Genomic DNA, 22,879 nt, shown 5'->3' with positions numbered 1-22,879 from the left:
TTTGCAGATATCAGTAAGCGCAAACTCAATATTTCTTTTCTGTAGTCCTGATCTCTGCAATTTCTGTTTAAAGTGGGTTGGATATCTTCAACGGTTTGTACTGATGTGCTATTTTTTTGTACCTATGTCAAATGTGCTGCCTCTGATCCCAGTGTAGATTGTTTCACTGCCCTGGAATTGAGTTGATAGCTACCGCATTATCGGTATCTGTCTGGTTTTGATTTTAGTTTAGGGACGTGTTTTGGTATTGAGTTATTAGTTTCGTAGGTTATGTTCATACCCTGTTTTTTAATATATTACCTGTTTTCCTTTCGGCAGGTTACTGCATGCCATTTTCTTGACATTGTGCTTCTCGTATGTGTTCACGTGGTTTGCTTTGTTTCTTTCATCGTCTGTTTCTTTATTTTTCTGTTAAATAAGTCTACTGGCGTTTTTCTCTGTTAAGCTTGTCTTCAAAGAAACGCTACTAGACAAACTTAACAGAAAAATAAAGGCAAAAAGAGAAAGATATGAAAATCATAAAAATCAGTAAAGACAGGTAGATCCTCTTTTTCCAAGGAAACTTCTATGCACACAAAAATTAACACACAACAATAATAACTCAATGGCCAAATAAATATTGGAAACACGACATTGTACAAAATAATTGAAGACATTTTCCCTTCCCCCCCCCCCCCCACCAGCCCGCTCCCTCCAAATAAACTTCACCTCTTGCTCCTTACCCTTGTCCATCTCAGTCCCCGTCTCAGATTCTCTCTGTTTCATTTTCAGCTTCATCACTACTCCTTCATTGCTCTTACACACTAAATAAATACATAGCAATATAATTAAATGGAGTAACACACAAATGAAAAAACTATAGAAAAAATACCGTTTCAAATGCAAGAAAAACTAAAGGCAAAGTTGGCAATATTACGTAAAACCCACGATACAACTTCAACCAGACGGATAGAAATAAACAATGTGACCTGTGTTGTGTTTAACATAAAAATGCAAATTTCCGTAAAACTGTGCAACTAGGGCAGATCAACAGTGCCAAACGAAGAAATAACTCAAAAACGTGAAAACAGATGACGTTTCCTGATGTGAGCGAAAAAACAAGCGTATAATATCGTAAGTAAAAATTATCGTCTTCAAATCAACAGTTTTCTGACCTAGACAGCAAGAAAAAATGCAAATATCTTTCATTCCAGACACTATTTCAATAAATCTAATGGCGTTTGGTGACATAACATGCATTTTCTTGCACTTGCAAAGGTATAATAAAATACCCTCAATAATTGTAAATCAGCTACGGGCAATGTGGCTATACGAATGAACAAATTTTTTGTTTTGAAATTTGTATTAGGTCCTTCCTGTCCAATTTTTTTATGTTGAAATTTTTATTATGTCCTTCCATCTTTATGTCCAACCTTTTGCTCCAGATTTTACTTTGGTTTCTCGTTTTACCCTTTAATATTGTTCTTATCGTGTCACATATATGATGATAGCTGTTAATTATATTATTTTTGTGTTTCTCTTCTACAAAAGTTATGTCACATCTTAATTAAGCTTATCCATTACGATTGTTCAAGAACCCGTGACCGTTTATTCAATGTAAATCCGTAAAACTGCAACCAGACGTCCATAAGACTGCAAGCAGACACTTTTTTGAAATAATCATTTATTTCACGTACCGGCTTTCGAAACTTTTCGGCTCATCCTAAAATGGTGTACAGGAACTTAATTCGGGGCGCTGGCTCTGTGACGAGAAAATGGAACATGCGTTAATGAATCTCCGTCGCAAAATTTTTGGTGTCACTGAGTTAAAGCAGCTCCATTGCAGGCTTGAGTGAGGCAAGCGGGCCGGCAAAAAGACGCTCATATATAATTTGACAAGCGAACCTGTTTGTACACCGCAAGGGGCGCCGAGTTAAACCGTATAATGGTGCTGACATTGAAATAATGTCACACAATGGCGGGCCTGTCTGTAGCAGTTTGTGTGATGTCCTTAGGTTAGTTAGGTTTAAGTAGTTCTAAGTTCTAGGGGACTGATGACCATAGATGTTAAGTCCCATATTGCTCAGAACCATTTGAACCATTTTTGTAGCAGTTTCCACATCTTTGGGACACGGAGGTGTTGTCCTGAATGCTTCTCGAAGCAATGAGACGGTACAACAAGGGCGCTACTAATCGTTATAAATACCCTCTTATTCTAGCACATCTGTACACAGCCTGGCAGCACCCTCCACGACATCGCGTCCACCTCAGTCTCCAACACGCTACTGGCCAGCCATAAGACCAGCTCACGGTTCGAAGTTCGCTCCAACTGGAAGCCATACCCCAGGCTCTACAGCAGCACCGAACTTCTGCCTTCGAGGGGACAGATCGCAGCCCTTCTACCATCCCTCTGCACCAGAGCGAGCTTCTAAACCAGTAGCCGTGGCCGCCTACGGAGATTCTGCGGATGTACGTGTCTCTGGCACTATTCATTCAGGGCCGCATAGTACTAGCTGATACACGCGCTGCTGAGTGACGTAAATAGTGACACTAAAGCAATACGTGGAAGTCACGTGGCCATCCCATTGTCGCGACCTCCCGACGTCATCGGCGTCACCATTGCACCATGCGCCTGCAGAGGCAGAATCCAGGAGCATCGCAGCCTAGTCGGACTGTAATCGCGCTGTGACTTCCTGCGATGCTCTTGCTTTCGCGGAATATTCTCTGTCTAAACCATACGCTTTCCGAGCGTCCCCTTGATATGCGTGGCCCAGCGCACTGCAGGTAGGGAAGGAGCACGCAGTGATTCTGCACGGGGCATCGCACAGCATCAGTCGGCGCGTGGTGTGTTGCTGTGCCGCGCTGCTGTCGTCACTGCGGCGCCTGTGGCTGCTGGTGAGCGGAACTGGAGTGTGACCACTAAACATCGACTCTGTTCAACAGCCGTTCCCCCTTTGTGCAGTGATAAGACCCCCTCAGAATTTCGCCTGGCTTCTGCATCTACGGCAGCTCTCAGGATTAATTTTCAGACGGTGAACTATTTGTCTGCTGGATCGTTTTCTGACTGTGATTGCACCTTATAGCTACTCTGTTTATTCGAGAGGTGGTCTTCTAAATCGCTTGAGTGTATAGTTTGTGTCTCTGTTAATCTTGATTGCAGTTAACTGACTTGTCCTCTGGATGATTTTTCCATCAGTTCTTGATTGCTGTCAATTGTGGGCGTTATTTGGCGAATTTGTATCTCACCTCTGTAATTGCAACTTTCGCGATTTGTCATGAATACCTCGCCTGTGTACTAAAGGTTAACTTCCAATTTACGTCGCATTTTACTGTGCCACTTTCCACCTGTGGTCGGTTGTAACTTGTTGAATACCTTGTCCCGTTTTCATCCAAGCTGTATTAACATCAGAATTAACATCAACTGTAGCAGCAATTTATTGCCAGCCGCTGTGGCCGAGCGGTTCTAGGCGCTTCAGTCAGGAACGGTGCTGCTGCTACGGTCGCAGGTTCGAATCCTGCCTTGGGTCCTTAGCTTGGTTCGGTTTAAGTAGTTCTAAGTCTAGGGGACTGATGGCCTCAGACGTTAAGTCCCATAGTGCTTATGGCCATTTGAACTATTTTCAGTTTATTAAGCAATAGTGAATTTAATAATCTTTGAGTCGAAAGTTATCTGTATTTGTTTTCTACCTTGATGATCCTGTATTTTACCTGTGTGATGAATTGTTTAAGTGAACTGTATATTTTGTGTGTGTATAGAAGCTGTTGTGAGTGTGCAGACTGTGCTGGTTGTTGTTTCCGGTCGAATCTCACGCACGAAAATCAGACACGTGGCCGATGCTGAATGCCAACTGTCAATAGTGTGCTGATTTGTTTTTACTCTTTTCAGGCTACTGCATTAGGTAGTGATCACCCACTACTCGTTATTATACTTTTTTCTGTAAGCTGCAGACTCTTTGGTTATTAATCAGGTTGCACAATGGCCATAGAGACACTTGGTGTTAAGATAATTTACATTTGAATAGTTTGAAACCTTCTAGCCTGCTATAAACTGTGTAACTGTATTGACATCCGTAAGGGACTATTGTCTGCCTGGGTTAAAATTGTTCATTCAACTTACATCAGCAGTTAATTTTCTTTTTTTGTTTTCAATTGTGAAGTTAATTCTTTGTAGCAGTAATACTGTTTTTATTAAAATTTTGGGCCGTAAGAATGTTTACCTTCCACATCTTCAAGAATTGTTCGCTTAAATGGGTGGTAATTATCTCCAAATTTTGTTTTAATGAAGTCTGTAACCATACGTTTACCACCGGTTGCTTATGACAGTTTTATTCTGTAACTGTGTTGTTTTATGACAGTTTTATTCTGTAACTGTGTTGGTACAAGTGTTTGCATCTTGGTCTCGTCAAATATCTCTCTTTTTTTTTACTGTATCCTCAAACTGTGGCTCATCATTCCATTCCAGCAGTCTTGTTGTCGCGCTTCCTACGTTATCAGTAATCCAAGATGAATAAAATATGCCCGCATGTCGTGGTCGTGCGGTAGCATTCTCGCTTCCCACGCCCGGGTTCCCGGGTTCGATTCCCGGCGGGGTCAGGGATTTTCTCTGCCTCGTGATGGCTGGGTGTTGTGTGCTGTCCTTAGGTTAGTTAGGTTTAAGTAGTTCTAAGTTCTAGGGGACTTATGACCACAGCAGTTGAGTCCCATAGTGCTCAGAGCCATTTGAACCATTTTTTTGAATAAAATATGTTGTACCTTGCAGCAGTGTTTTCCTAGTCACCTTGGGCTGCACCACCGTCTCCACAATCCGCCACTCCACCACTTCTACATCATAACGGCCCCATTCGCCCCTGGTTGCTATAATTCCCTGACCAGTAATCCATGCAGGTGTCGAACAGTGTAAGTGAAATACTCCAGCCTTGCCTTATTCCCTTGTTGATCATTTCTGGTATCAGCTCTTTGCCAGTATCTATAGCGACATTGTTCTGGATGTCTTCTCCGAGAACTAATTTGGGCAGATAGTTAGAGAAGCAACTCGTGATGGTAACGCCTTAGATCTCCTGGCAATAGACAGATCTGAAGTTACCGAATCAGTTAACGTAGAGGAAGGTATCAATGGTCGTACGGCTGTGATAGCATTATGACAATGGGTCTTACAAAGAACGTTAAGAAAGGTAGGAAGACATTTTTATTTAGCAACAGTCACAGGATACAAATTTCAGAGCGTCTGAGTAGCCAGCATCAAATATTCGGTGATGAGGACGATGTGGAGAACAAATGGAAAATATTGGAAGGCATCGTGCAATACGCCCTAAACAAGTATGTTCCGAGGAAGGTCTTAAGAGATAGGAAAGACCCACTATGATTTAATAGCCGTATTAGAAAGCTGATGCCAGCCGAAGTGGCCGAGTGGTTCTAGGCGCTCCAGTCTGGAACCGCGCGACTGCGACGGTCGCAGGTTCGAATCCTGCCTCGGGCATGGATGTGTGTGATGTTCTTAGGTTAGTTAGGTTTAAGTAGTTCTAAGTTCTAGGGGACTGATGACCTCAGATGTTAAGTCCCATAGTGCTCAGAGCCATTTAAACCGTTTTAGCAAACTGATACGTAAACAAAGAGAACTTCATCTAAGATTCAAGTAAAGTAAAAACCGGGCTAACAAACAAAAGCTAAACCAAGCGAAAACGAGGATAAGGAGAGCAATGAGAGAAGCGTTCAATGACTTTGAAAGTGAAACTTCGCTAACAGATCTGAGTAAAAACCCTAAGAGCTTTTCGTCAAACGTAACATCAGTAAGTGGGTCAGAATCATCTTTTCATTCACTCATTGATCATACCGACACCGAAACGTAAAGTAACACTGGGCAGGCCGAAATACTGAATTAGGTCTTACGAAACTGTTTCACCGCGGAAGACAGTAACATGGTCCCTACTTACAGTCGTTGCAAGAAGGTCGTAATGGCAGATATTGAGCTACGCGATCGCGGAATAGAAAAATAATACGATCGCTTAGTTGTGGCCGGCCGCGGTGGCCGAGCGGTTCTAGGCGCTTCAGTCCGGAAATGCGCGACTGCCATGGTCGGAGGTTCGAATTCTGCCTCGGGCATGGATGTGTGTGATGTCCTTAGGTTAGTTAGGTTTAAGTAGTTCTAAGTTCTAGGGGACTGATGACCTCAGATGTTAAGTCCCATAATGCTCAGAGCCATTTGACCAATCTCCTCTTTAAAAATCCTCATGGGTTCCACAGATACTACTCAACACGTGTCTCTTACGGAACAAAATCGACAGACGTGAAGCTAACTTCCAGAGTTTCCCAAGGAAGTGTAATAGGAACGTTACTGTTTACAATATATGTAAATGATCTAGCAGCAAGTGTTGGTTGCTCTATAAGGCTGTCGCAGATGATGCGGTTGTCTATAGCAAAGTAGCATAACCAGAAGATAGTAACGATTTGCAGAATAGCCTCCAGATAATTGATGAATTTTGCAGGTTCTGGCAGCTGTCACTGAACATAAATAAATCTAACATAGTGTGCATACATAGGAATAGAAATCCACTACTGTACTGCTACACTACTGACGACTAACCGCTGGAAACAGTATCTGCCGTAAAATGCCTAGGAGTAACTATCGAGAGCGACCTTAAGTGGATTGACCACATAAAACAGATAATGGGAATAGCAGATGCAAGACTCAGATTCATAGCAAGAATCTTAGAGAAATATAACTCATCCACGAAGCAACTGCCTCATTAGGTGCTTGTTCGTCTGATTCTTGAGTGTTGTTCATCTATCAGCGATCCCTACGAGGTAGGACTGATGGAAGAGACAGAGAAGATCCAACGAAGAGCGGCGCGTTTCGTGACGGGACTGTTTAGCCGGCAGGAGAGCGCTACGGAGATGATCAACAAACTCAATTGGCAGACGTTACAAGAGAGGCCTTGTGCATCACGGAGAGATTTACTATTGAAATTTAGCGAGAGCACTTTCCGGGAAGAGTAGGTCAACATATTACTTCCCCCACCCCCCTCACCCCTCCCCCACACAAGTCTGGCGTAATAAACAAGAGGAGAAAATTCAAGAAATTAGAGCTAATACAAAGGGTTACCGACAATCATTCTTCCAACGCGCTATTCGCGAGTGGAACAGGTTTGGAGGGCTCAGCTCATTGTACGGAAAGGACCCTCCACCACACTCCATTAGGTGGCTTGCAGTGTATGACGTAGATATAGTCTTATTTTGGTATTTTTATATAAACTTTAGAATGCTTTTATAGGGAGCCTGGAGAAAATTCTTTTCTCCATTATCGTCCAGAGCTTTTTTCCATGGATACAGTCAGAGGTTTTTTTCCTAGTCGACGAATGCTAGGTGTGTTCCCTAGTCGAATCAAAACATAGTCCACAGAGGATCTTCCTTTATGTGAAGATGGTATCTGTTCCATCGGACATGTCCGAAAGAACAGATACCATCTTCATATAGTTAAGACTAACCGGCCATTGGCCTTCTTCTTCTGTGCTGGATGCACAAACATCGCCCGAACTCTTACGGGGCTCGGTAAGATTGTCTGCTGCACGTAATGAGTGTAATGGGCAGGGCACTAGGAATGTAATATGTGGGCATCAAGTTGGGAATGTGGGTCTCACGGGGAGCCTACAATGGATAAATCCCTGGAGTCGCACAGTCCTCTGTGCCTTCGGTGTCTCTGAGAGTCGGCTCACAGCCGTGTTAGCGTGCGGAGCTGCTCCGCGCGCAGTCCGACGCTCCGCTCTCGGTGGTGTTTACTTCCGCGTCGCGGTGTTTGTGTCCATCGAGTCCAGTACTAACGTACTCCATCAAAGTAACGTCTCAGGCCGAACGTCCACGACCCAGAGCTTTCGAAGTCGAACAGTTCATACGAGAGGATCTACGTTTGAACCCCCAGGACGTAATCGGCATACACTTTTCCATCACTGGAAGTGTTGTTTACATCAAGATGTCGACGGAGGAAATTTGCACTGACATAATTCATCGACATGCCACCGGGCTAAAATTTAAACACTCTGATGGACATATGGGTGCTGTGACAGTCGCCCATGCTGGATTCGGTCTCCGGACATTGCGGGTGTTTGAGCTCCCGTTCGAGGTGCCTCAGGATGTGGTCATTGCCGCTTTCCAACAATATGGCACCGTCTTGGGTCACGTCGCGGAGAATTGGCAAACATTTACCACCTACCCCTTACTAAATGGCGTCCGGCAAATAAAAATTGAGCTGACGAAACATGTCCCATCGTACCTGCTGATTGGCGGTGTGAGGGCCATCGTCATGTATGATGGACAGCCACGAACGTGCGCAGGATGTGGCCAGGAGGGACATGTACGTTCCGAATGCTTACACCGCCGTTTAATACAGACGCCGTCACGTGAAGAGACCCAGACTTCGACGGTCACGTCCTTACCCATCACCTACGCCAAGGTTGCACAGGACCCTGTCGTGCCACTCCGGATTGCGGCAGCAGCATCGTCAACGCCACCCGCCGCAGCACAACGCGCCGACGACACAAGCACGGCGTCGCCTCCAGTGCTCATTCAGGACCGTCCGGTTTGCAGACCGCAACCGATGTTCCTGTTGGAACCATGGACGTCGACCTCGGTGTCGTGCCGACGTCTGCCTTTGTCCAGACAGGTACGGCGTCGGACGACGGACGACCACATTCTGATTCAGAAGGCCACATCAGAAAACAGCGATCGCCTCGCAAACACAGGAAAAGATGACGAACGCCTTCCGATGACGCTCTTTCTGAGACGACCCCGCGAGATGTAGACCTGATGTCTGACGGTGATCTCCCACACTGCGTCCAGTCGCGCGATGTGGCAGCAACAGGCGCCCCTCCTGTGACGCCTCCTCTCCCAGCCAAGGACGTGTCCTCGCCGTTGTCAACGAATGATGACGGTGGTCCACCTGCCACTCTTGATACGGAATTCACAACACCCGTTCCAGAAGTACGTGACCGTCACATGTCCACGTCGTCAGCTTCCTGGGCCGATGACGTTGAAGAAGAAGTGGAACACACCGCCAGCGTGTCTGCATAGGAGTCTACCACGGTGACACTGGGGCCGGCGCCCCGCCAGTAATTATCGCCACTGCGGCATCACCGGCGGGTCTCCACATGCCGGCTACTTCTACCGCACGTTCGGCAAATACTGAGGATGGCCGTACACAGCAATATCGTATCGCCACGATGAATCTTGCCACCATTCGTGCCTCCCAAAAACTGACCATGTTCCGAGACACTATTTACTCTGCGGGTGTTGATATAGCACTCTTACAAGAGATGTTTGTGGCTGACTTCCTAGTTCCCACCGGATACAACGCCCATGTTTCCCCCGCATCCGACACCGGTAGCGGCGTCGCCATCCTGCTACGCGACGGACTCCCTGCAGAGGACGTCATCTACCTCCCCACTGCGCCAGGTATGGCCCTCACACTGTTCGGCGTGCGTATTATTAATATCTACGCTCCGTCCGGAACTGGCCGCCGTCATGACCGGCAAACTTTTTTTGCCGAAAGCGTCACACCCCTCTTCACAGCTCCGCAGGACGATTTGGTACTCGGTGGGGATTTTAACTCGATACAAGAGCCCGCGGACCAACTCTCGCGACATTCACCTCGTGCATCTCTCTCAGTGGTCATCGACCGTCTACGACTTGTTGTCACTTGGAAGAAGCTCCACGGAATTCAACCGGGCTATACATTCTACACCTCTCACTCGTCCAGCCGCATAGATCGCATCTACGTTACTCGCTCCCTTGCTGATGGCACACGTCATGCGGAAGTCTGACCTTTGGCCTTTTCAGACCATGATGCGTACCTCTGTGACGTCACTCTCGCCCGACAGCCAGTGTGGCATAGTCGTGGTCTGTGGAAACTCAATGTCGCTCACCTGACCTCCTCAGTCTGTCGCCGTATGGTCGAAGAAGCGTGGGCACGCTGCCACCATCGTCGAGAAGGCTATGACTCCTGACTCCACCTTATCATGGTGGCTCTCCTGTGCAAAGCCGACCCTCAGGAAGACACTGATGAGTTATGGGAAGGAATTTAAGGCGTGGCAAACTAATACCCTGCACTTCTACTACACCATACTACGTGACTGTGCGACGATGCCTTTCTCGCCAGCCCGGCAGTCGATGGTCCATCGAACGAAAGCGCAGATCTCCTTGATCATGTGGCGTCACTTGGAAGGAACTGTAGTCCGTTCTCGTGCTTCTAATCGTATCCCTCAAGAACGTCCGTCGATGTACCACCTCCTTCAGGATCGACGACGACGACGACGACGACGAGCTCTGATCCAAGTACTCACTGATGCGGAAGGGCACCGGCACAACACCCAACAAAGCATCGGTCGCTCTCTCCATGCTCATTTTGCCGGGCTATACGCAGCCGTACCGCATTCTGCAGCACTGATTACAGAAGTCGCTCAGCTTACTACGAACACTCTTCCGGAGGATGCAGTGCATGACCACCAAGGCAACATAACCACAGATGAAGTGGTAGATGCTATCAAGGCGGGTACCGATAACAGATCTCCTGGACCTAACGGTATACCCACTGAATTTTATAAACGTTTTCGCTATTTGTTGGCTTCCACCTGGACGGCAATCGCACAAGAGCTGATTTCGCCGATGACAGTGGTCCCGAGCGCCTTTCTAGATGGCATTATTATCCCCGTACATAAACCGCACGGGTTATCGAGGGTCCAGAACTATCGACCAATTACTTTGCTCAACAGCGACATGAAAATATTCACACGGCTATTGGCATCGCGACTCAAGAAGGTCGCACGTTACGTCACATCCTGCGACCAGACTTCCCTAGGAGGCGACAACAACATCCGTACGGCCCTTTGCCGTTACAGAGACATGATAGCATTGGCGCATTATCAGCGTCTCCCTGGCGCCTTGGTTTCACTGGACTTTAGCCAGGCTTTCGACCGTGTTGACCACTTCTATTTAAGGACAGTTCTTCAGCATATGGGATTTCCTGGCGGTTTTGTCACAGTGGTTAGGCGCCTGTTGAGTAGTGCAACCTCTAAAATCATGTACAATGGTCACCTCACATCGCCCCTGGTCATCGCACGATCTGTACGACAAGGCTGTCCTCTTTCCACGATTTTGTATGCTTTCGCCTTGGAACCCCTGCTCCTGGGCATGCGCCAACGTTTGGAAGGTATGGCTGTGCACGGCCACCGTTTTTGTTGTACAGCCTACGCAGACGACATATATCTGCGCAGTGAAGATGAAGTACGAGCAGCACTGACGTGGGTGGCGAGTTACGGCGAAGTGTCGGGGAGCTGCCTCAACGTGTCAAAATCCAAGGTCCTGCTCATTGGTGAGGGCTTGCCGGAGAGATGCGCTGCCCCCCTTAGTGTCGCCGCCACCATACTATGTCTTGGACTTGATTTCGCAGCAGATCTGCGCCGCTCAGCGACTATCAATGGTAGACGTTTGCTACAGACAATCAGATCAAATCTCGCAGATCACCGGCTACGAGCTCTCGACGTTATCCAACGCGCGCAATACGTGAACATGTAACATGCTTCCCGTATACCACACGTGGTTCAAGTACTACCAGTCCCAAATCTCCTGGCCCGACGACTGTTGATGGGTTTCGGCTCCTTCGTCAGCTCGGGGATGTTATTCAAGGTGCAATATGAATCCCTTGCACTGCCACGAGATCGTGGCGGGGTGGGACTCATCCACGTGCCGACTCGTGTCAAGGCACTTTACGTCAGCTCCCAACTCAAACTTTGGCATCGTTGCCCGCAGAGCCTTACTAGCCTCCTGCTTCACAACTTTGCGCTGGCCTCCTTGTCCGCCCCAGTACTGGTATCGACCATTCCAACCCCCTTTTATTACATCCAACGATTTTTCCTGGATTTCAGCTATGTCTGCCGGTCCTTACCACTTACACTTTTGTATCTCACGAAAACAGTCTCCGAATTGTTACAACAGTGCCGCCCGTCCAACCCCATCGAACGTAAGTATCAAAAAAAAAAAAAAAAAAATGGCTCTGAGCACTATGGGACTTAACATCTCAGGTCATCAGTCCTCTATAAATTAGAACTACTTAAACCTAACTAACCTAAGGACATCACACACATCCATGCCCAAGGCAGGATTCGAACCTGCGACCATAGCGGTCACGCGGTTCCAGACTGTAGCGCCTAGAATCGCACGGCCACTCTGGCCGGCTGAACGTAAGTATCCACAGTACGTGTGGCGACACATATGGAAGGCGATTCATGCGCGTTTTCTCATATCAGACGTTCAATCAGCGTGGTACATCACCGTGAATGGCAAACAAGTTAACCGAGATCGTCTACACCGCATTCATCTCGCTGATTCATCCCTCTGCAACCACTGTGGAGTGGATGATACGGATGTCCACCAGTTCCACTGTGGCACAGCGTTCGATGTCTGGGCACTTGCGCGGCGAATTTTGGAGTTTCTTACTCGATAGACACCAGCTCAGATCGACGTCCACATGCTTTTGTACCCCGATAAGACTTTCTACCCCTCTGCCAAAACTCACTCTGTGAATTGGATCTGTGGCCACACGATACGCTGTCTTTTTACTTCTGGCGACAAGTCTACGCTGGGATACTGGACTTATTTCAACGAACGACACTGTGTCCTGATACGCAACCCACGCTATAAACAAAATTTTTCCAATTTCTTAAGGAGCACCTTCGATGACCCACCTCGTAGCTGGAACGTCCAAGCCCTGAGAAGCTGAAAACTGTATTAACCGAACCGAACTGAATAGATCTGCTACCCAGAACCCGCGCCTACGCAATGAGAAGACACGTTTGGACGCGCTGGCCTGCCGTAGGCGGAACACTATAGGCGCTCCTGTAAGGACTGGTCTTTAACTGCAAGTCGCACGACGACTTTCTATATACGTATAACAAAAAAAAGCAATAAAAAATTTAAAAAAAATAAAACTTTTCCTTATTTATTCTTCATAATTTCTTCTTAACGGAAAATGAAATTTGATTTTGGCTTTGAGAAACGTTTTCTTTTTTTGTTCCAAAAGATTGCTTCTTCGCCATCAAGACGAAGGAGGCTAATTTGTGTTTACTGGAAGGAGAAACCGGTATAATTGGAGTATTTGTTTTCTTTTGGAAAAAAAAAGTTTGGGCTCGGCTCAGACTCGGGCTCCTACGCGAGACGTCAAATAAAAAAAAAAGAAAAAAGAAAAGATGGATAGCGCGTCTGCCATGTAAGCAGGAGATCCCGGGTTCGAGTCCCGGTCGGGGCACACATTTTCAACTGTCCCCGTTGATGTATATCAACGCCTGTCGACAGATTAGGGTCTTGATTTAATTATCATTTCTTCCTTTATGTGGAGAAATGCCAATATCTAGGAGACTGTTGATAGTTCACTCTGCAGCATAGTTCGCGGTTATGAAACATCCTTGGCCGTTAAAACTGTATGCCAATCCGAGACTCGAACTCTGCGAGAAGAGGGCTGTTAGTAGAGGCCAAGCTGTGAGGTTGAGTCAGCAGTCGCGCCTCGATAGTTCGGTCAGTATGAACAATTCCGCTGAAAGGCTAGCTCCTGAGTCCGCTTCCCGGTATGAACTACAGTATTAACGTGGCAGCAAGCTTCAAAACAGCGCACACTCCACTGCACAGTCAAAGATTAATTCTTTATACGTCCGTGTTCTAACGAAACTTCGTTGGATTTCACAGCACAAAAGTCATATTTCGTTACTCAGCGAACTAAAATCGGCGTTTCATTGATCCTCTTCTCGAGGAAACCATTTCAAGAGGAGTTAACGTGTCTCTGGCAGACGGGACGAACAAATTGCTAAGCTGCAGTAAATTATATGCTTTATACATGTGTCCTTATTAAGTAACCCGTTACTTGTCCTTCACCGGTGGGTTTCAGAGGAGTGTTATAAACCGTTCACCAGCTCGGAGTGGAAGAGATAAAATATTGTTGGAGAGTTTTAGACCATCCTTCAACTCAAGTGAGAAACGCTACACCACAGACGCTGAAAGTCAACGAACGTCCAGCTCAAATTTGTTGGCTGCAAGCCCCGTCCATTTTTTTATTCCCCAACCTATATGCCTTTTATCCCTCCTCCGCTACGCACAACCCACACATAAATCAACGTTATTTTGTTTTGACGCCATTACTGACCATGAGATTATTATAAACAACGAAAGTCAAGCAACCCCCCGGTATTTTAGCGTATTCCCCAGTCTCGGACGGCGTCGAAAAGATTAGCACGACCGGATTATTATATTCCATATCATAACAGTATGAAAAACGTCCCCGCGTCCGCGTTTACGCATTTTCCGCCGCTGATGTTTGCCTAAAAAATTTAACGCGCAAGTAAACAGACAAATGGAAAGCACAAATATTGTGCAGCGTATTAATCAAATAAATAATTCTGCTGGCAAACACGGGTGCGCCGGTCCGGACGGGCAGGGCCGGGTCGCAGGAATTATCTGTGATTGATAGACAGGCGGGGGCGGCGGGGGCGGCGGCCCCCAGCGGCCCCCCTGATGGATGGCTGCGCCGACGGACGGCCGTCGCCCGGGGCCGGGATCAGCCTGCAGGCGTCAGCCGCTTCCGACTTCCGTGCCGCAGCGCGGCGCGCCCGCGGTTCCGCAGCTACACGCCGCAGCGGGCGCGGCGCCAGCGTCGCCTCTGCTGAAGACGAACGCTTCTCGTACAGCCGAAACCTCCGTCACCACAAAATTTGTATTTATTACCGACACAAAGAAATACACAAGCGAAAGGAAACATTTGGCAGAAGTGCTGAATCAGAGCAGTAATGGATGTTCTGCAGAAACCTATAGGAACTAGTAGTGAAAACTGCAACTCTATCCCTCCTACAAGGTGACGAGGAACTGACCACCAGATAGACAGGTGGACATGCCAGTATAAAAGGAGGCGGGGAGTATTGTGTTGTCAGTAGAGAAGCTGAAAAAGTCGCTCACGAGAGCCAAGTGATTTCAAATGTGAACTGGTTCCTGATGTCACTTGAGTAACATCTCCATCAGCGACTTCTCAACCCTTTGAAAACCATCCAGTTCCACTGCTGGCGATGTGATAGAAAAATGGAAACTCGAAGGAACAACCACAGCTAAATCATGACCAATAAGAGCTCTTGTACTGGCAAGCGCAGGATAGCTCAAAAAAAAAAAAAAATTGAACGAATCACTCTTAACTTCTAAAGTACTACCTGCAGTTCAGCTATATAGTGGTATAGTAACTCCTCATAAGCCACACATTTCCGTAGTTTCCGTAGCTATGCCCTTCGACATTTGAACTCGTGTAAAGGGTGACTCTTTTGGGCGTTAAACTGTCTGGAAACCAGTGGTATGTATGATCTACACTACGCCTTGGGGCAATCCGATGAAAGGGTTTGGGTTTGACTAATCCGTGGAGAAGGCTATCTGCCATCATGTGTAGAGCCAGCAGCTAAACATTCTTGAATGGCCTTGTCTGCCCAAAGTTCAGAACTGAACGCAATGAAACACCTTTGGGATGCGTCAGAACGAAGACTTCTCCCCGGAACCCAGCGTCCGGCTTTACTAACGTCCCTGGATTTGTCTCTTGAGGAAGAATAGGTTGCCATTCCCCCACACACACTCGCACACCTCACTGAATGTGTCCCGAGCTGAGTTCAAATGGTTCAAATGGCTCTGAGCACTATGGGACTCAACATCTGAGGTCATCCGTTCCCTAGAACTTAGAACTACTTAAACTTAACTAACCTAAGGACATCACACACATCCACGCCCGAGGCAGGATTCAAACCTGCGACCGTAGTGGTCGCGCGGTTCTAGACTGAAGCGCCTAGAACCGCTCGGCCACAGCGGCCGGTGAGCTGAGTTGAAACCATTATAAAGACGAAGGGTGGACACACCCTATATTAATGTTAACTTATTTATTTATCGTGTCAGAAGCAAACTAAAAAAAACAATATTAGATACATTACTACATACAAACAAACATTATGGTTTATAAATTAAACTAGTCAAGAATGAAATAAATGATTAGACACAGATTGTGCTGTCAAACATAACGTGATTTTAATCTATACAGTGGATGCCCAAAAATTTGCAACGTCCAGTGCATTTTATGTAGCGTTTACGAGGTCCTCCATGGTGCACACAGTTGGAGGTAATGTGCATTGTAGTAGATATGTTGATGTCTGCACGGCAGCTCCGCAGTCACACTGGAGAGAGTCCACCTGGAAGCCCCACCTCTCCAGATTACTCTTGGATCTTGTGACAGAAGAACGCAGGCGGTTGAGTGATTTCCATGTGGACCATTTCTCTGTGTGGCCTGGGGGAAGAACTTCTTGCGGGATCAGCCACTCCTCCAGATGCTGGCATCTAACCTGCCATCTCTTCTCCCGTTGTTGCTGTGGAGTGTCAGCGAGTGGTTCTGTACTGTGAAGGAAGCTCTTTCTGGACACAAGTCTTTGCTGTGCCGGTTGGTGGCCATGTAGTGGGTGGGCTTCGGATGTTAATGCCTTCTTCATTTCACTCCGTGCTGCTGTATCTCTTCGGATGTCCGGGGAGGGGGGGGGGGGGTATGCCGGATAAGCAGTACAGTTTTTCCACAGGTGTGGCTCTTAGACAACCCGTAGTGATACGACATGTCTCATTCAGAGCAACATCAACTTTCTTTGTATGTGTAGATCTGCTCCATACTGGGCAAGCGTACTCAGCTGCAGCGTAGCAGAGGGCTAATGCGGATGTGCGCACTGTGTCTGGCTGTGCTCCCCATGTTGTTCCAGTCAGCTTCCTAACCACATTGTTCCTGGCAGCTATTTTTTGCTTTGTTTTTAAGCAGTGTTCCTTATATGTAAGAGCACGGTCCAGAGTGACTCCTAGGTATTTTGGAGTCTTGCAGTGTTCTAAAGAGGTTCCTTCCCAATCTATCTGCAAGGTTCTAAAAGCCTGTCTGTTTCGGAGGTGGAAAGCACAGGTCTGGGTCTTAGAAGGATTTGGTTTCAATTGATTGTCCCAGTAATAGGCAGTTAATTCTGTCAGAGCATCAGTTAGCTTCCGCTCCACCCTCTCAAAGCTTTGATCTTGTGCTGTGATTGCTCGGTCATCTGCATATATGAAGCTTTGTGTTCCTTCTGGTAACGGCTGGTCGTTAGTGTATATATTGAAGAGGGTGGGCGCCAGTACACTGCCCTGTGGCAACCCATTTTTCTGCTGCCTCCATCTGCTTCTTTGCCCTTGATATTCCACAAAATATCTTCGGTTCTGCAGAAGATTTCTAATTAGACAGGTTAGTTTGTAGTCCTTGGTGAGGTTGTATAGCTTCAGGAACAAGAGTCTGTGATTGACAGTGTCGTAGGCGGCTGAAAGATCTATAAACACCGTTCCTGTTACTGTCGCCTTTGGAAGCCGTTCTCTATATGCTGTGTCACATTCAACACCTGTGCTGTGCAGCTCTTCCCTTGCCTGAATCCTGCCTGTTGAGGGATCGGTAATGGTTCTATCATATCTGTAATTCTTTGGAGGATCAACCTTTCCAATACCTTATACAAGTGGCATAGGAGGGAGATTGGCCTATAGCTTTTGGGGTCATCCCGGTCTTTCCCTGGTTTATGTATAGCTATAATTTTTGCTTTCCGCCAAGATTTTGGTATCTTGCCGCTCTTGACACAATTATTCACTAGCTCGAGTAGCCAGCACTTTGCGCCTGGCCAAAGTTCTTTATCTGTTCACTTCTTATGTCATCTACCCCTGCTGCTTTTGCGACTTTGCACTTATTTAGAGCTGAGTCGAGCTCATTCAAATTGAATGGTCGAGACAGAATGTTCCCCTCTTGTTCGGGTTCCCTTTCCAAAGTTCGTCTCCCGATTTTACTGGTATGGTCAGGTTTACCATTTTTCAAAAGCTGGTGTGCTATCTGGTCTGCCTTCACATTTGTATGCGTATTGGGTTGGGAGAGATCATTGTTAAGGTGTCGTAACAATCTCCAGGCCTTTTGACTACTTCTACTCATCTCACATTCTGTCATCAGTTTAGTCCACTGTTCTCTCTTCGCCTCAGAGATTGAGGAGAGAGTATTTTGCGCAGCCAGATAAGTTTCCTCGCTATAAGGGTTTTCTTCATATAGTCGATAGTATCCGTCCAACAGAGCAGCTGTTTCAGGTGTCACACCCTGCAGATACATTGTCCTACACCCTCTTGGAATTGATGCCCGGGAGCAATGTTTGACAGTTTGAACAAAGCTGTCATACTCTTCAGGAATAGGTCGCACAGACTTAATCTCCTTGTCCAGCATCTTAGCAATTTTTTTCCAATCAGCTTTCTTGAAATTGTATCTCCGTTTGAAATTCACCTCCTGTGGCCTTATTGCTGGAAGAACTTGACACAGTAGTGGCCTGTGTTGCGTCTTTGGTATGGGCGAGCACACTGATTTGGAGCAAAGCTGTGTGATGTCTTCACTCACAAAGAGGAGGTCAGGGTTAAATCCACGTTGCCACCTGCCACTGTTGAAGGAAGGGGGTAGCTTGCTGTCATGTATAAGAGACAACTGGCAGGATTCAGCCCAGGAGAGGACTGCCTCCCCATTTTCGTCATCTTCAGAGTATCCCCACAAATGACTATGGCTGTTAAAGTCACCGATTACTACAGACGTCTTGCTGTTATGGAAGTTCCTGGGTGGTGTGAAGGAAAATGTAGCCGAAGGGGGCTTATACACAGAGGTAACCACGCAGTTACTCAGCTCCACTGAGATGACTTCGATGTTATTTTCTACGGTGCAGTGAGCACTGATTATCTGAAGCCCTGGTCTTACAAATATAGCACTTCCATACTGAGAATGCGGTGTTTCTGCAGCTAGTTTCATGCCCGGTACTTTTGGTCGTCTCTGTCGCTCATCTCTATGCGTCTCTTATATACACAGGACGTCGCATTTTTTGTCACGGCATAGGTTGGATAACAGATGTTCTTTGGCTGATGATATGCCTTCAATATTTATAGATATGATGGTTAAAGTTGGCTCTGATAAGGGCCGTTTATTTACTCGCATGTTTGTTTGCTTCTGGTGTGAGAGAATCAGCCATCTAGGTATACCTAGACGTCCAGGGGACGCCCGGATGTGTAAGGCTTAGTTGTCAGGACACACCCTTCGTGGAGGCTTCTCTCAGTGTTAACTAATAGGATCGGAGAGAATCAGCTGAATCCATTCTCCGTGCCCTTCTTCCGGATAGCATCGCTACTGCATATAACGACAGCCACGTTCAGCTTCGAAAAATCAAATGCATATTTAGTATCTTAACAATAATATGCTACTTGCTGTTGCGGATGTCGAAGTAACATAGTATCTCTCAGATCGAAGAAGGGGAATCCCCAGGATCTGACACATCCAGAGACGTTGCAGCATTCAGTTCCGTAGTTACTGCTTCCTTCAGCATCCATTATTAATTTCTCATTCATACATTAATTGTGGACATTGCCGAGATGTGGTGGTTTGTATGCCTCAGCGATATAGATAGCCGTCCATAGATGCAACAACTGAGAGGTGCCCGTGGAGATCCAAGACTAACGTGTGATCCCTGTTGAGGAACAGCAGCTTCGTCAATAATTGCAGGGAGAATTCGGCATTATGACAGTAGCCAACACGGTATTGTTGTTCTGTATGAAAAAAAAGTAAATGGCTGAAAACGAAGATCATTCTGCAAATAAACTTTTCAGGTTTACCACCGGATCGTATTGCGTAAAGCCCACGATATTTCATCGATGAAAGTGCTCGACATCTTCAGACGGTGGAAGGTGCTGCATTGGCTGGCCACGGGGCAGACGAAAAGTCTTAAATCTATCCCCAGTGTCATCTTTCTGGGACTGTGTTGCTAAGGCAACCATACAGACCCGTACGGCGGAAAATCTCATCAACAGGGATGCAGGTTTTTAATTAAGCGCCTCCTGGAATCCAGCACTGACAGCCATTAAATCAAAACAGGGAAAACCAAAACTTCCTTTCATGACTCGGCAAACCGCGCTGCTTAGATTTAATTGATCTTTTAACCACAGGAGCGTCAGGCAGCGAAGTCATTGTCCACACCGCAGACGCGGATGGCCTTTCTGCATCTCACAGCAGGGGGCACTCGGAGAACCGCTTTCATCCAACTGCAAGAGTTTTCTGGCTCTCACGTATTGCCTGATCCTGGCGTGATAAATTTCGACGCCTCTTCGCAACTATCATGTCTCGTCTTGCAGCAGAAACAGCAGCTACTACCACCATCTGAAGATGTCGAGCAGCTGCATCGATGAAATATTGTGGGATTTACACAATACGAATCGGCGGCAAACCAGAGAAGTGTGTTTGCAACAGATCCGTCGAGAAAGCATTAAAAGTCACAACAAAGAGTATCCTTTTCAGTGAAATATTCCGGAGACAAAATAAGCCCTGTAACGGGATATCCTCCTCTAGCATTAGTCTTCCTCAACACTTGTTGTCGGTACCAGTATATATATATATATATATATATATATATATATATATATATATATATATATATATATATATATATCGAGTTTCGTACAGTTCAGTATTATCTCAGCTGCTTTTCTGAAAACTTCCATATAATTTTATATACAGTATGTTATATTCCAAGCTAAAATTTATGAGAAGGAGGCCGGCCGGAGTGGCCGAGCGGTTCTAGGCGCTACAGTCTGGAGCCGCGTGACTGCTGCGGTCGCAGGTTCGAATCCTGCCTCGGGCATGGATGTGTGTGATGTCCCTAGGTTAGTTAGGTTTAAGTAGTTCTATGTCCTAGGGGACTAATGACCTCAGAAGTTAAGTCCCATAGTGCTCAGGGCCATTTGAACCATTATGAAAAGGAATTACTTTATAAAATATTTTAGTTTCGATGTTATAATCGATAATACCAAGTTCTGAATGTACAGTTAAAATTATTCTTCTTTTTAGAAACATTTGAAATTACGAATTATTTGCATATTTAAAATTTCTGTTATTAATTGTGCAATCCTGTACTGCTTACTAAGTTTATTATTGGATTAGTTTATGAAATAATAATCGATATTAATAATGTAATGAAATCTAGTAGGAATTCATTTGTTAAGAAAAATTGTAAACCTTTTGGAATACTATTATTTGCGCGGAGTGTGAGATCGTAAGCTTGCCTCTGAAGTGATCGGACGTATTTTTGTATAACAGGTGCGAACAATGTAATTCTGGCTTTGTTAATGTAAAAAATCAAAATACTGTATGATATACTAAAATGCGAGGAGCAGTGGAAAACATATTTACGAAAAAAATTCTGCAACAATAATCTTCCAATTTATTTAGTTCAAACCAACAGCGCGGACCTGATGTTACATTTTCAGCTTCAAGGATCAGACTCCTAGACAAGAAGAACTGGAGCCATTTCAACATGTTAAGTCAAGTTAAGTAAACTTGAATGTTTATTATAATCCTCGCTCCTCTCCAATCTTCATACAAGATTTTCCTTATTAATTACTTGGACTGGGCATTGTTTAATGTGGACAGTAGATGGACGAAGGAAGGAGTGGGACGTTACAGCCCCCACATGGGTCTCTGTGCGGGAACCACTCGGGACGATTCCTTCCATCAGAAGAAACAAAACTTCCATTACACGTGGCAAGCGTAGAATGTTAGATACACTACTGGCCGTTAAAATTGCTACACCACGAAGATGACGTGCTACAGACGCGACATTTAACCGACAGGAAGAAGAAGCTGTCATATACAAATGATTAGCTGTTCAGAGCATTCTCACAACGACACCTACAACGTGCTGACATGAGGAAAGTTCCCAACCGATTTCTCATACACAAACAGCAGTTGACCGGCGTTGCCTGGTGAAACGTTGTTGTGATGCCTTGTGTAAGGAGGAGAAATGCGTACCATCACGTTTCCGACTTTGATAAAGGTCGGATTGTAGCCTATCGCGATTGTGGTTTATCGTATCGCGACATTGCTGCTCGCGGTGGTCGAGATCCAATGACTGTTAGCAGAATATGGAATCGGTGGGTTCAGGAGGGTAATGCGGAACGCCGTGCTGGATCTCCACGGCTTCGTATCACTAGGAGTCGAGATGACAGGCATCTTATCCGCATGGCTGTAACGGATCGTGCAGCCACGTATCGATCCCTGAGTCAACAGATGGGGACGTTTGCAAGACAACAACCATCTCTACGAACAGTTCGACGACGTTTGCAGCAGCACGGGCTATCAGCTCGGAGACCATGGGTGCGTTTACTCTTGACGCTGCATCACAGAGAGGAGCGCCTGCGATGGCGTACTCAACGACGAACGTGGGTGCACGAATGGCAGAACGAAATTTTTTGCGATGAATCCAGGTTATGTTTATAGCATCATGATGGTCGCATCCGCGTTTGGCGACATCGCGGTGAACGCACATTGGAAGCGTGTATTCGTCATAGCCATATTGGCGTATCACCCGTGCGTGATGGTATGGGGTGCCATTGGTTACACGTGTCGGTCACCTCTTGTTCGCATTGACGCCACTATGAACAGTGGACGTTACATTTCAGATGTGTTACGACCCGTGGCTCTACCCTTCATTCGATCCCTGCGAAACCCTACATTTCAGCAGGGTAATGCACGACCGCATGTTGCAGGTCCTGTACGGGCCTTTCTGGATACAGAAAATGTTTGACTGCTGCCCTGGCCACCATATTCTCCAGATCTCTCACCAATTGAAAACGTCTGGTCAATGGTGGCCGAGCAACTGACTCTTCACAATACGCCAGCCACTACTCTTGATGAACTATGGTTTCGTGTTGAAGCTGCATGGGCAGCTGCACCTGTACACGCCATCCAAGCTCTGTTTGACTCAATGCCCAGGCGTATGAAGGCTGTTATTACGGCCAG

Source organism: Schistocerca cancellata, chromosome 2, assembly GCF_023864275.1.
Source record: "Schistocerca cancellata isolate TAMUIC-IGC-003103 chromosome 2, iqSchCanc2.1, whole genome shotgun sequence".
In the NCBI taxonomy this organism is placed as follows: Eukaryota; Metazoa; Arthropoda; class Insecta; order Orthoptera; family Acrididae; genus Schistocerca; species Schistocerca cancellata.
This window is presented reverse-complemented; position numbering follows the sequence as displayed.